This window comes from Mastigoproctus giganteus, chromosome 9 (genome assembly GCF_048544385.1).
Source record: "Mastigoproctus giganteus isolate SK-2022 chromosome 9, ASM4854438v1, whole genome shotgun sequence".
NCBI lineage: Eukaryota > Metazoa > Arthropoda > Arachnida > Uropygi > Thelyphonidae > Mastigoproctus > Mastigoproctus giganteus.
In genome coordinates, this window is record NC_143583.1 from 139,033,619 (window position 1) to 139,046,840 (window position 13,222).

A 13,222-nucleotide genomic window follows, 5' to 3' on the forward strand; every position below is an offset into this window, starting at 1 on the left:
CGTGACTTCTCCATATACATAACAGGTCATCTGGACTATTCACACAAATACAGGGCATATTAATCTTACACGACACAAATATTGCACAAAGAGTAGGAATCTCACAGACAACAACCCTTAACTGAGAACAAATCACCCAGTACCTAATTGTATTTGAGGATTACTGCAGCAGAGTTGAAGATACATTTGAGGCAACAACAACTTATCGTGTGATGCAGAGTGAGGCGATAACTGCCGATCACGTAATAAGAGCGTTGTGGTACTGAAACTGCGGTGTTGCCATACGTTTTGCTGAGAGCCGCAGTTGATAATGTAGAGTAACTCACTAATATAAGATCCCAACTCTAATTTAAAATTGAGAGCCAATCAACAAATTTTAGTGTGGTTTTTGTGTTCAGCAACATAAAATTAGTCAAGATCGTGTATTTTCGTTTTCGTAACATTTTACTTGTTGGCTAGTGTAATCATAAAAATGACTGGGCATTTCATACCAACTAAGAAATTCTGTTCAAGGTTTAGGCCTAAATGGATGTTAGATGAACTAATGAGGCTCTTTGCAGAGAAGAAAAACATATAATGCATAAAATTATCAGGTGATACAGAAGCCTATGGTAGATATAAACTAGTCTGCAATCAAGTCATTAAGGATGTTAGGCAAGCTAAGGCAGATTAAGAAAAATATTTGGCAAAGGATGCAACAGTGGCACATTATACCTTCGTGGAGCCCAAGCCAAAATTGAATTTGGGCCCCATCTAAAGAATTTGGGGGTCCCACCTCAGACCAGTCTTGGACATTCATTCAAGACTGGTCGATAAGATTGTGGCTTCTTTCTCTCTGTTACTGTACTGCCTTAAGCATAAGGGTGCCAGTGGCACTCATTACATACAAGGCAGTCTATTTGTCAATTAACTCAACTATTTAAGGAAGAACTAAATATAAAATTTCATCAAAATCGGTAAAATAATTGTTAAAAAAATGTAATTTTCAAATTAATTTTCAAGTAAAGTTCATTGACCTTGACAGGTAGAAAGTTCAGTTTCCAAGAAAAATCACTTAAAAAAAAAAAAAAACAGTAATGAGTTTTTTAAACCATGATTTTCTAGCCCCCCCCCTCTGATTGGGGCCCCCTAGGCAGATATCTTTTTTGCCTATAGGATAACTCACACTGGGATGCAAAGAAAAATAGCAAAGAATTTTCTACTTATGTAAACACCAGAAGGAAGAGGATAAATCAGTCCACTTGGTATTGATGGCTCAACTGTTGATGATCCTGTCCAGGTTGTTAAGCTGAATAAGTATTTTGCAATACACTGACACATGAGGAATTCTTTAGTGAATTGGATTCCAGAAGTTTATCAAACTCTACCACAGAGTAAATTATTTTGTAATAACTGAGAGGAAAGTGGAAGAGAAATTGCTGAATTTAAATGTATGAAAGATACCAGGGGTTAATGGGATTATCCAATTAGCATTAGTAGAGGCATACAATGCAAGAAAGCAAGTTTATACAGCATCAGCCAAAAAAAAGAAAAAAAAAAACCCTCCCATTTCACACCTTCATTCGTTCCAAATTCTGTCCGGCTTGTTCAGCTCAGTCTTAAATTTATTTAGGCTATCAACTTTATTTTATTTTTATTAATTCATTAATTTTTTTTAGTTGTTGCAGCAAAAGCCTCAATCTTCCTTGCACCATATGGCTAATACAGTAATATACTCTTTTACAATGTAGATTAAAATTATAATTGTTTTAAATGCTGCATTAGCATTAGTAGAGGCATACCATGCAAGAAAGCAAGCTTAGGCAGCATCATCCAAAAAAAACCCCCCTCCCATTTCACCCCTCCATTCTTTCCAAATGCCTGTCTAGCTCAGCTTTAAATTTATTTAGGCTATCAACTTCCATAACAAAAGATGGAAGTCTGTTCCTCCAATCAACTACCCGCAATCAGAATAGATGTGCAAATTTTTGCACATCTATTCTACAACTGTCTTTCCTCAATTTGAATCTGTGCGCACTCAGGATCTTAATCTGAGCAAGAGGAAGAATCCCATCAGCATTCAGCTTGCTCAACCCATTCAAGGCCTTTAACACCTCAATCAGATCACCTCACAGGTGCCTACTCTCCAGGAGCTGCAATTTGCAGAACTTAAGTCTTTCTTGGTAAGAGCGCCCCTTTGCTCTCCTTACCAATCTTGTTGCCCTTCTTTGTACTCATTCTAGCAACTCTACGTCCTTTTTAAAATGAGGCCTCCAGACCTGTACACAGTACTCTAGGTGTAGCCTGACCATTGCCTTGTATAACAGGATAATCACCTTCCTGGCCCTTCTAGCAAAATTCCTATATATCATTGACAAGACTCCATGACCTGCCCTGGCAGCCCATCTGCACTGATCAGCAAACTTCATATTTGACTGCACAATTACCCCCCCAAGTCTTTTTCACTTTCCACTTCCCTGAGTGTAGTACCACACAGTTGGTACGTTTCTCTTTGGTTACTGCTAACCATATGCAGTACTTTGCATTTCTCATTTTAGACTTCAGTTGCTTCTTCTCAGGCCATTTGCTCAACTTATCTAGATCCAGTTGGAGTAGCATATTGTCTTTACTGACGTTAACAACCCTGCCAACCTTTGTGTACCTTCATCAATATCATTGATAAATATACAAAACAACAATGGGCCAGACACCGAACCCTTGGTAACTCCACTAATAACATTTGTCCATGAAGAGCAGTGTCCATTAATTACCACTCTCTGTAGTCTCCCATTCAACCACCCTTTTATCCATTGTAGCAACTTACCCTTAATACCATACCTCTCAAATTTGTACAGCAGTGTTCCATGTGCAACAGTATCAAACGCTTTCCTGAAATCCAAGTATATGATATCAAAATTATTTTTGGCATTCAGTTCCTTTGTGACCACATCATAGTATCCAATCAAATTGGTCAGACAAGACCTCCCTTCAGCAAACCCCATGCTGTGTCTTAACCATTTCTGCAGGCTTGTCTAGATGATCCTGCAGTGCTTCTTTAACCAGTATATCCCTTATTTTCTCTAGAACGCAAGTTATGCTAACAGCTCTATAGTTACTTGTGTCACCTTTTGAACCCCCTTTGTGAATTGATGGTACAGTTGCACACTGCAGTCCATGGGCACCTCCCCTGAGTCCAAGGAAGCTCTCATAATTATGGCTAAGGGTTTCCTTACTTCCTTTGCTGCCTCCTTTAATATAACTGGATAGATCCCATCCACCCTACTAGACTTTATATACCGATTAAGAAATATCGTTCAAGGTTTAGGCCTAAATGGTTATCAAACGAACTAATGAGACTCGTGACAGAGAAGAAAAATGCATGGGATGCATATAAATTATCAGGTGACGCAGAAGCCTGTGGCAGATATAAGCTAGTCTGTAATCAGGTGACAAAGGAGGTTTGGCTGGCGAAGGCGGATTACGAGAAATCTTTGGCAAAAGATGCTAAGAAAAACAGCAAGGATTTCTTTACTTATATAAACTCTAAAAGGAAGGGGATGAATATGATTGGTCCACTTGACATTGATGGTTTGACTGTTGATGATCCTGCTCAGATAGCAAACAAACTGAGTGATTTTGAAACTGAAACAAAATGATTTTGCATTTACATTCACACGTGAAGAATTATTACAATTTGAAAATGGAAGAAGGTTATCAAATTGTAGCAGTGTGCTTAATGATTTTGTAATAACTGAGAGCAAAGTGGAAGAGAAATTGTTGAAGTTAAACATAAGAAAGGCACCTGGGGTGGATGGGATATATCCAGTTATTTTAAAGGAGGCGGCAAAGCAACTAAGCAAACCCTTAGCCATAATTATGAGAGCATCCTTGGACTCAGGAGAGGTTCCCACGGACTGGAGATGTGCAAATGTGTCCCCAATTCACAAAGGTGGATCGAAGGGTGACACAAGTAATTACAGACGAGTTAGTTTAACTTCTGTTCCGGGTAAAATAATGGAGTCACTGGTTACAGATGCATTGCAGGATCATCTAGACAAGACTGCAGCAATAATTCAAACACAGCATGGGTTTGTTAAGGGAAAGTCTTGTCTGACAAATTTGATTGGTTATTATGATGTGGTCACAAAGGAACTGGATGCAAAAAATAATTTTGATATCATATACTTGGATTTCAGGAAAGCTTTTGACACTGTTGCGCATGGAAGACTACTGTACAAATTGGAGCACAATGGTATTAAGGGTAAGTTGCTACAATGGATAAAAGGATGGTTAAGTGGGAGAAGACAGAGGGTGGTAATCAATGGGTGCTGCTCTTCGTGGACTAATGTTATTAGTGGAGTCCCACAGGGTTCGGTGTTGGGTCCACTGTTGTTTTGTGTATTTATCAATGATATTGATGAAGGTATATCAGGCTTAATGTCGAAGTTTGCAGATGACACAAAGGTTGGCAGGGTTGTTAATGACAGTAATGGCAGTGTGCTACTGCAACAGGACCTAGATAATTTGGGCAGATGGGCTAAGAAGTGGCAACTGAAGTTCAACCTTGACAAATGCAAAGTACTGCATATGGGTAGAAGTAACCCCAGAGAAACGTACCAACTGTGTGGTACTACACTTAAGGTGGTAGAAAATGAAAAAGACCTGGGAGTAATTGTGTGCAGTCAGATATGAAGTTTTCTGAGCAGTGCAGACAGGCTGTTAGGGCGGGTCATGGGGTTTTGTCAATGATATATAGGAATTTTGCTAGCAGGGAAAAGGAGGTGATTGTCCCTCTGTATAAGGCAATGGTCAGGCCACGCCTTGAGTACTGCGTACAGGTCTGGAGGCCTCATTTTAGGAAGGATGGAGATTTGCTTGAGCGTGTACAGAGAAGAGCAACACGATTGGTGAGGGGAATGAAGGGATTCTCTTACCAAGAGAGGCTTAAGTTCTGCAAATTGCAGTGGCTGGAGACTAGGCACCTGCGCGGTGATCTGATTGAGGTCTATAAGGCCTTGAATGGGTTGAGCACACTGAATTCTGATGGGATCCTTCCACTTGTTCAGATTACCAACCTACGGGGACATAAGTTCAAATTAAGAAAGGACAGATGTAGAATAGATGTGCGGAAATTTGCCTTTAGCCAGCGGGTGGTTAATTGCTGGAACAAACTTCCATCTGTCGTTGTGTGAAGTTGATAGGTTAAATAAATTTAAGGAGGAACTGGACAGGCAATTTGGAGGGAATGGTGTGATTTTTTTTTTTTTTTTTTTTTTTGGCTGATGCTGCAGAAGCTCCTACACTTGCTTTCTTGCATCATGTGCCACTACTACTACTACTACTACTACTACTACTACCACAGGTGCTTTTCTTGTGTTTATCTTCAACAATTTCTCCTCCACTTTACTCTCAGTTATTACAAGATTATCTAGCTTACTGCTAGAGTTGAATACACCTCTGGCATTCCCCTCGCTGAATAACTCCTCATGTGTGAACGTCGATGCAAAATATTCATTTAGTTTGTTAGCTACCTCAGCAGGATCATCAACAGTTGAACCATCGATATCAAGTGGACCAATCTGATTCATCCCCTTCCTTCCAGAGTTTACATAAGTAAAGAACTCTGTTGTTTTTCTTTGCATCCTTTGCCAAAGATTTCTCATAATCAGAGGGCGCTGACTCTCTTTAAAAATTACAGCTGTCAGTTGCAGGCTCCGAAAAAAACGATAAGTGTTTGCCTTTTTATTTACATAGTTGTTATTTTATATTGTACTTAATACGTAGTCTTATAGTTATAGTTACGCTGGTTATTTTTATTTTAATTTAGATAAACAGTTTTGTAGATATACGTAATACATATGTAAAACCGTTATTTCGTTCGAATCTTGCAGTCATTGTTTTTGTATATAGTGGTAGGGAATTCAAATTTTTAATTGAGGTAGTTAGGTAGCTCTAACGTATAATTTAGAGTAATACGCTTCACTGTTTCTATTAGATAGCATAGTATTGACATTTAATTAATTTAATTTATTGATTTTATTAATTTAAAGTATCATGCCCCAAACTAGAGCAGCAAAGCAACGGGCACAAAGTGGCAGGAGTGCTGTGACTCGGGGGAGAACTGAGGGGGGCGATTCTCCAACGCATCACAGCCTAAAATAATGTGCAACTTGTGAAATGTTTGCCGAACTCTCTGGAACGGAACATGACATTGCCATGGGGAATGTCTTTGTGTGTGTGTGCGCAATGTAAGGAGTGTAAGGAAATCAGGCGACAACTCAGCGTTGTTATGGGCCTATATGAGAGTTTGAAGAACAGGGTGGACGCCCTTGAAAGATCTAAATTGAGTGGCCCATCAGGCTCTCAGCTGCCCACATCAACGCCAGAGCTTGCACTTGGTCATCATGCAACACAGCGGCAACCCCCAAGGCAGAATGCACTGGTCCCACAGGAACTAGTAGTTGTTGGTGACTCTATTGTCAGGGAAACGGGAAACATGCTTTGTAAAAAGGATAGGTGGAACAGGACCAGGGTATGTCTGCCAGAGGCAAAGGTGATGACGTTGTAGAGCGGATATTATCTTCTAAGGGCAACGTGTATAGTTGTACACGTTGGCACTAATGATATTAGGAGTAGGAGACCGGCAGAATTACTTAACAAGTACAGGTCACTGTTGAACAAAAGCCGAGAATTAGGGTTGAATTTGAAAGTGTCTGCAATTCTGCCCAGACACGATAGGAGGGAATATATGATGAGAGCCTTGTCGATCAATTCTGCCCTGGAAAGAATGTGCAAGGCTCAAGGGGTAGAATTTTTTTCAGCCTGGACTGCACTTGTTAACAGGAGAGACTGCTTCTATAGGGATGGGATACACTTAAATAGAAAGGGTGCAAGAATATTTGCTGATGCTATCAAGGCAGTGTTAGGTGGGTCGGAAAACTGATAGCTTGGGGGGATACAAGGACTAATAGTTTAACAGTAGCCGTAGGTAGAGGTGAAGGTGATCCTTGCACAACTTCTATTAGAATAAGTAGCGGCCTGGAGCGTGGGGTGATGGGGGTTTCAGGGACGGATGGCAGTCATCCTGAAATAGGTGGGTATATGGGATGTGTTAGGGTAACTAAGAATAGGAGTAGGAGCATGTATGCTTGCATGTATACCAATGCTAGAAGTATAGTAAATAAATTTGATAAATTTGAAGTGTTGGTCAAGACATCAAAGGCGGATATTGTTGGGATAGCAGAGACGTGGTGTCACACAGATATAAGGAATGCTGAACTGGAATTTGGGGAGTACAATGTGTACAGAAAGGATAGACAGGATAGAAAGGGAGGTGGTGTTATGCTGTTAATTAAGAAAAACATAAAATCAAAAGAAGTGCATCCAGTTGATATAGATGAACAGTGCACTGTTGAGTCAGTTTGGTGTGACATAAGCACTGCGAAAGCAAAAATAAGAGTATAAGTGTGTTATAGGCCTAATGACTCGAAAGAGTACAATGAACAATTGTGCAGAGAAATAGAGTGGGCTAGTAAATCGGAATGTCTTATAATGGGGGATTTTAACTTCCCACACATTGACTGGAACTTGTGGGTTGGTCACTCACACACTGGTAAGACTTTTGTGGATTTATTGGATGATTGTTTTCTGCAGCAGCATGTTCGAGAGGCAACCAGAGAAAGTAATACTCTTGATCTGGTTATCAGCAGTGATCATTCATGTATTAAGAATTTGCAGATAAAGGAACCACTAGGTTGGCAGTGATCACAGTGTACTGATGTGGGATTTACTTAAAGATTTAATTACCATCAGGGGTAAAGGAAAGGCTTTTTGCTTCCGTAAAGGTGAGTACAGTGCTCTCCGACAGTTTTTTAAATTCTGTATGGTGGGATCAACTGACAATGTTACCAACAGTAAATTCTAAGTGGGAAGCATTCAAGGAATTAATCGTGGATGCTACTAAAAGTTTCATACCTATTAAGAAATATTGTTCAAGGTTTAGGCCTAAATGGTTATCTAATGAACTAATGAGACTCGTAATAGAGAAGAAAAATGCATGGGATGCATATAAATTATCAAGCGACTCAGAAGCCTATGGCAGATATAAGCTAGTCTGTAATCAGGTGACAAAGGAGGTTAGGCAGGCGAAGGCAGATTACGAGAAATCCTTGGCAAAAGATGCTAAGAAAAACAGCTAGGATTTCTATACTTATATAAACTCTAAAAGGAAGGGGATGAATCTGATTGGTCCACTTGACATCGATGGTTCGACTGTTGATGATCCTGCTCAGATAGCAAACAAACTGAATGAGTATTTTGCATCTACATTCACACATGAGGAATTATTAAGGTTTGAAAATGGCAGAAGGTTATCAAATTGTAGCAGGATACTTAATGGTTTTGGAATATCTGAAAGCAAAGTGGAAGAGAAATTGTTGAAGTTAAACATAAGAAAAGCACCTGTGGTGGATGGGATCTATCCAGTTATATTAAAGGAGGCGGCAAAGCAACTAAGCAAACCCTTAGCCATAATTATGAGAGTGTCCTTGGACTCAGGGGAGGTTCCCACGGACTGGAGATGTGCAAATGTATCCCCAATTCACAAAGTGGGATCGAAGGGTGATTCGAGTAATTACAGACTAGTTAGTTTAACTTTTGTTCCGGGTAAAATAATGGAGTCACTGGTTAAAGATGCATTGCAGGATCATCTAGACAAGACTGCAGCCATAATTCAGACACAGCATGGGTTTGTTAAGGGAAAGTCTTGTCTGACAAATTTGTAGGATATTATGATGTGGTTACAGAGGAACTGGATCCAAAAATAATTTTGATATCATATATCTGGATTTCAGGAAAGCTTTTGACACTGTTGCGCATGGAAGACTATTGTACAAATTGGAGCAGAATGGTATTAAGGGTAAGTTGCTACAATGGATAAAAGGATGGTTAAGTGGGAGAAGACAGAGGGTGGTAATCAGTGGGTGCTGCTCTTCGTGGACTAATGCTATTAGTGGAGTCCCACAGGGTTCGGTGTTGGGTCCACTGTTGTTTTGTATATTTATCAATGATATTGATGAAGGTATATCAGGCTTAATGTCGAAGTTTGCAGATGATACAAAGGTTGGCAGGTTTGTTAATGACAGTAATCGCTGTGTGCTACTGCAACAGGATCTAGATAATTTGGGCTGATGGGCTAAGAAGTGGCAACTGAAGTTTAACCTTGACAAATGCAAAGTACTGCATATGGGTAGAAGTAACCCCAGAGAAATGTACCAACTGTGTGGTACTACACTTAAGGTGGTAGAAAATGAAAAAGACCTGGGAGTAATTGTGCAGTCAGATATGAAGTTTTCTGAGCAATGCAGACAGGCTGCCAGCGCAAGTCATGGGGTTTTGTCAATGATATATAGGAATTTTGCTAGCAAAATTCCTATATATGGTTAGGCCACGCCTTGAGTTACTTCGTACAGGTCTGGAGGCCTCATTTTAGGAAGGATGTAGATTTACTTGAGCGTGTACAGAGAAGGGCAACAAGATTGGTGAGAGGAATGAAGGGATCCTCTTACCAAGAGAGGCTTAAGTTCTGCAAATTGCAGTGGCTGGAAACTAGGCACCTGCACGGTGATCTGATTGAGGTGTATAAGGCCTTGAATGGGTTGAGCACGCTGAATTCTGATGGGATCTTTCCACTTGTTCAGATTATGAACCTAAGGGGGCATAAATTCAAATTAAGAAAAGACAGATGTAGAATAGATGTGTGGAAATTTGCCTTTAGCCAGTGGGTGGTTAATTGCTGGAACAAACTTCCATCTGTTGTTGTGGAAGTTGATAGGTTGAATAAATTTAAGGAGGAACTGGACAAGCATTTGGAGGCAATGGTGTGATTTTTTTTTTTTTTGGCTATTGCTGCATAAGCTCATACACTTGCTTTCTTGCATCACATACTACTACTACTACTACTACTACTATTTGCCTTTGCCTGCTAACCTCCTTTGTGATTTGATTACAGACCAGCTTATATCTGCCATAGGCTTCTGTGTTGTCTGATAATTTATATGCATCCCATGCATTTTTCTTCTCTTCTACGAGCCTCATTAGTTCATCCGACATCTATTTAGGCCTGAACCTTGAACAGTATTTCTTAGTTAGTATGAAAAGTCTAGTAGCCTCCAAGATTCAGTCCCTGAAGGCTTCCCATTTAGAATTCATTGTTGGTAACATCAGTTGATCCCACTGTATAGAATTCAAAAACTGTCTGAGACCACTATAGTCAATTTTACGAAAACAAAAACACTTCCCTTAAGTAAATCCCGCTTCAGTATACTGTGAACACTGTTACTTAGTGGTTCCTTTATCTGCAAATTCCTAATGCATGAATAATCACTGCTGATAATCAGATGAAGGCTATTACTCTCTCTGGTTGCCCCTCGAACATGTTGCTGTAGAAAACAATACTCCAATAAATCCACAAAATCTTGCTAGTGTGCAAGTGACCAGTCCACAAGTTCCAGTTAAAATTCCTCATTATAAGGCATTCTGATTTACTGGCCCACTCTATTTCTCTGTACAACTGCTCATTATACTCATTAGATTTATTAGGCCTATAACACACACCTACTCTCATTTTTCCTTTCTTAGTGCTTGTGTTACACCAGACTCAACATTCCATTGTCCACCAACATCAATTGGATGCACTCCCTTAGATTTTATGTGTTTGTTAACTAACAGCATAACCCATCCTCCCTTCCTGTCCTGTCTATCCTTTCTGTACACGTTGTACTCCCCAAATTCCAATTCTGCACTGCTTATATCTGTGTGACAACAATATCTGCCTTTGATGTCTTGACTAGCACTTCAAGCTCATCAAATTTATTAACTATACTCCTAGCGGTGCCTCCATAGGCAGGTGGGCAGGAGCAACAGTGCATAGCACATGCTTCTTGATTAGAACAGGATTCGAGCCCGTCACCACCAAATACGGAGGATGCGGAAAGGTTAGGGAATTACCACCGCATATCCTCGGAGCAATATGGCCTTAGTTGCTAATGCTCCTAAAAAAAAAAAAAAAAAAAAAACCAAACCAAATATACTCCCAGCATTGGTGTACATGCAAGTATACATGCACCTGTTCCTACTCTTAGTTACCCTAACACAGCCCATGTATTTACTTGTTCCACTATGACACCCTGCAGCCCTGGAAATCTCCATTACCCTTCTTTCCAAGCTGCTGCTCATTCTAATAGAAGTAGTGCAAGAATCACTTTTGCCTCTGTTTGCGGCCACTGTTAACCTTTTAGTCTGTATATTATCACTGCACTTTGTTGCCTGATGCACAGGAGCTCACTCCTGTGCATCAGGCAACAAAGGGCAATCACCAACCATAACTTTCCTTTGGGACCAGCACATTCTGCCTTGGAGATTGCCTCTCTGTTGCCTGATGCACAGGAGTGAGCTCTGCCGTTGAGCTGGGCATTTGAGAGCTTGATGAGCCCCTCGTATTAATTTCTTCGAGGGCATTTACCCTACAGTTCAAGCTATCATAGATGCCCATCAGAACTTTGAGTTGATTATTTTAATAGAGGCAGCAAAGGAGGTAAGCAAACCTTTAGCCCTAATTATGAGAGCATCCTTGGATTCAGGAAAAGTCCCTGGGGACTGGAGATGTGCAAATGTATCACCAATTCACAGAGTGGAGGATCAAAGAGTGACATGATAATTACAGACCTGTTAGGTTAGCTTCTGTTCCAGGGAAAATAATGGAGTCACTTGTTAAAGAAGTAATTCAGGATCATCTAAACAGGAGTGCAGCTATATTTCAGTCACCGCATGAGTTTATTAGGGGAAGATCTTATCTAACCAGTTTGATTGTATATTATGATGCCGTAACAAATGAACTGAATGTAAAAAAATTATTTTTATATCATATACTTGGATTTCAGGAAAGCTTTTGATATTGTTACACATAATAGACTGCTGCCTGCTCAAATTGCAGCAGTGTGGCCTTAACCAGCAAGTTACTGCTATGGATAAAGTGATGGTTGAGTGGGAAAAGAGAGAGAGTTATTATCAATGGACACTGTAATTCGTGGACTAATGTTATCAGTGGGGTTCCCAGATTTTGTTGCCTGGCCGATTGTTGTTGTGTATATTTATTAATGATATTGATGAATGTATTTCGCCGCTTAATGTCTAAATTTGTAGATGATACGAAGGTTGACAAGGTGATTAATGATAGCATTGATGATGTGCTACTGCAACAAGATCTAGAAAAATTGGTTAGTTGGGCTGAGAAATGGTAATTGTGATTTAACATTGACAAATGCAAAGCACTGCTGTTGGCTACAGATTAACGTATACCAGTTGTGTGGTACTACACACAGGGTATCTTTTCAGTTTTCTAGTCAATATAGTGGAAAATGAAAAAGATCTAGGGGTAATTATGCAATTAGATAGAAGTTGTCTGAGCATTGCAGACAGGCTGCCAGTTAAGGATATGGGGATTTTTCTATGGTGTACAGGAATTTTGCTAGCAGGGATAAGGAGGTTATTATTCCATTGTACAAGGCAGTGGTTAGGTCACATCTTGAGTACTGCATTCAGGTCTGGAGGCCTCATTTTAGGATGGATGTAGAGGTGCTGGAGTGGGTATAGAGAAGGGCAATGAGATTGGTGAAGTGAATAAAGGGTTCTATTACCAAGAAAGGCTTCAGTTCTGCAAATTTCAGTGTCTGGAAACTAGAATCTTGTGAGGTGATCTGATTATGGTATTTAAGGTTTTGAATGGATTGTGTAAACTCAATGCTGATTGGATTCTTCCTCTTGCTCAGACTATGTATGTAAGGGAGGAATAAATTCAAATTGAGGAAAGATGGTTGCAGAATAGATCTTCGGAAGTTTGTGTTTAGCTAGCAGGTGATTGATTGCTGGAACAAACTTCCATCTGATGTTGTGGAAGTGGATAGGCTTGAATAATTTAAAGGAAGAACTAGACAAACTGTTGGAGGGGATGGATAGGTGAAAGGGAATTTTTTTTTTTTTTTTTTCCAATGCTATATACGCTTGCTTTTTTGCATCATTTTCCATTACTAATGCTAATACTAATATACATTTCTTGGACTCACTCCAGTCACTGTCTGGCAGAGTGTTGAAGCAGCGAGATTATGCAGTGGCCAATCTGGATGCCTCCTAGAGAGTTACCAATAGGTTTTGTCTGGTGGACTATAAATCGGCCAGCCTGTGAATA

The 13,222-nt window shown here is 39.9% G+C and overlaps 1 protein-coding gene across 1 annotated transcript in view; it reads left to right on the forward strand.

Annotated features, from left to right (window-relative positions):
* Positions 1-13,222, forward strand: part of LOC150080769 (ras association domain-containing protein 1-like) — a 298,031-nt gene that overhangs the window by 19,843 nt on the left and 264,966 nt on the right. The gene's annotated exons all lie outside the window — the stretch shown is intronic.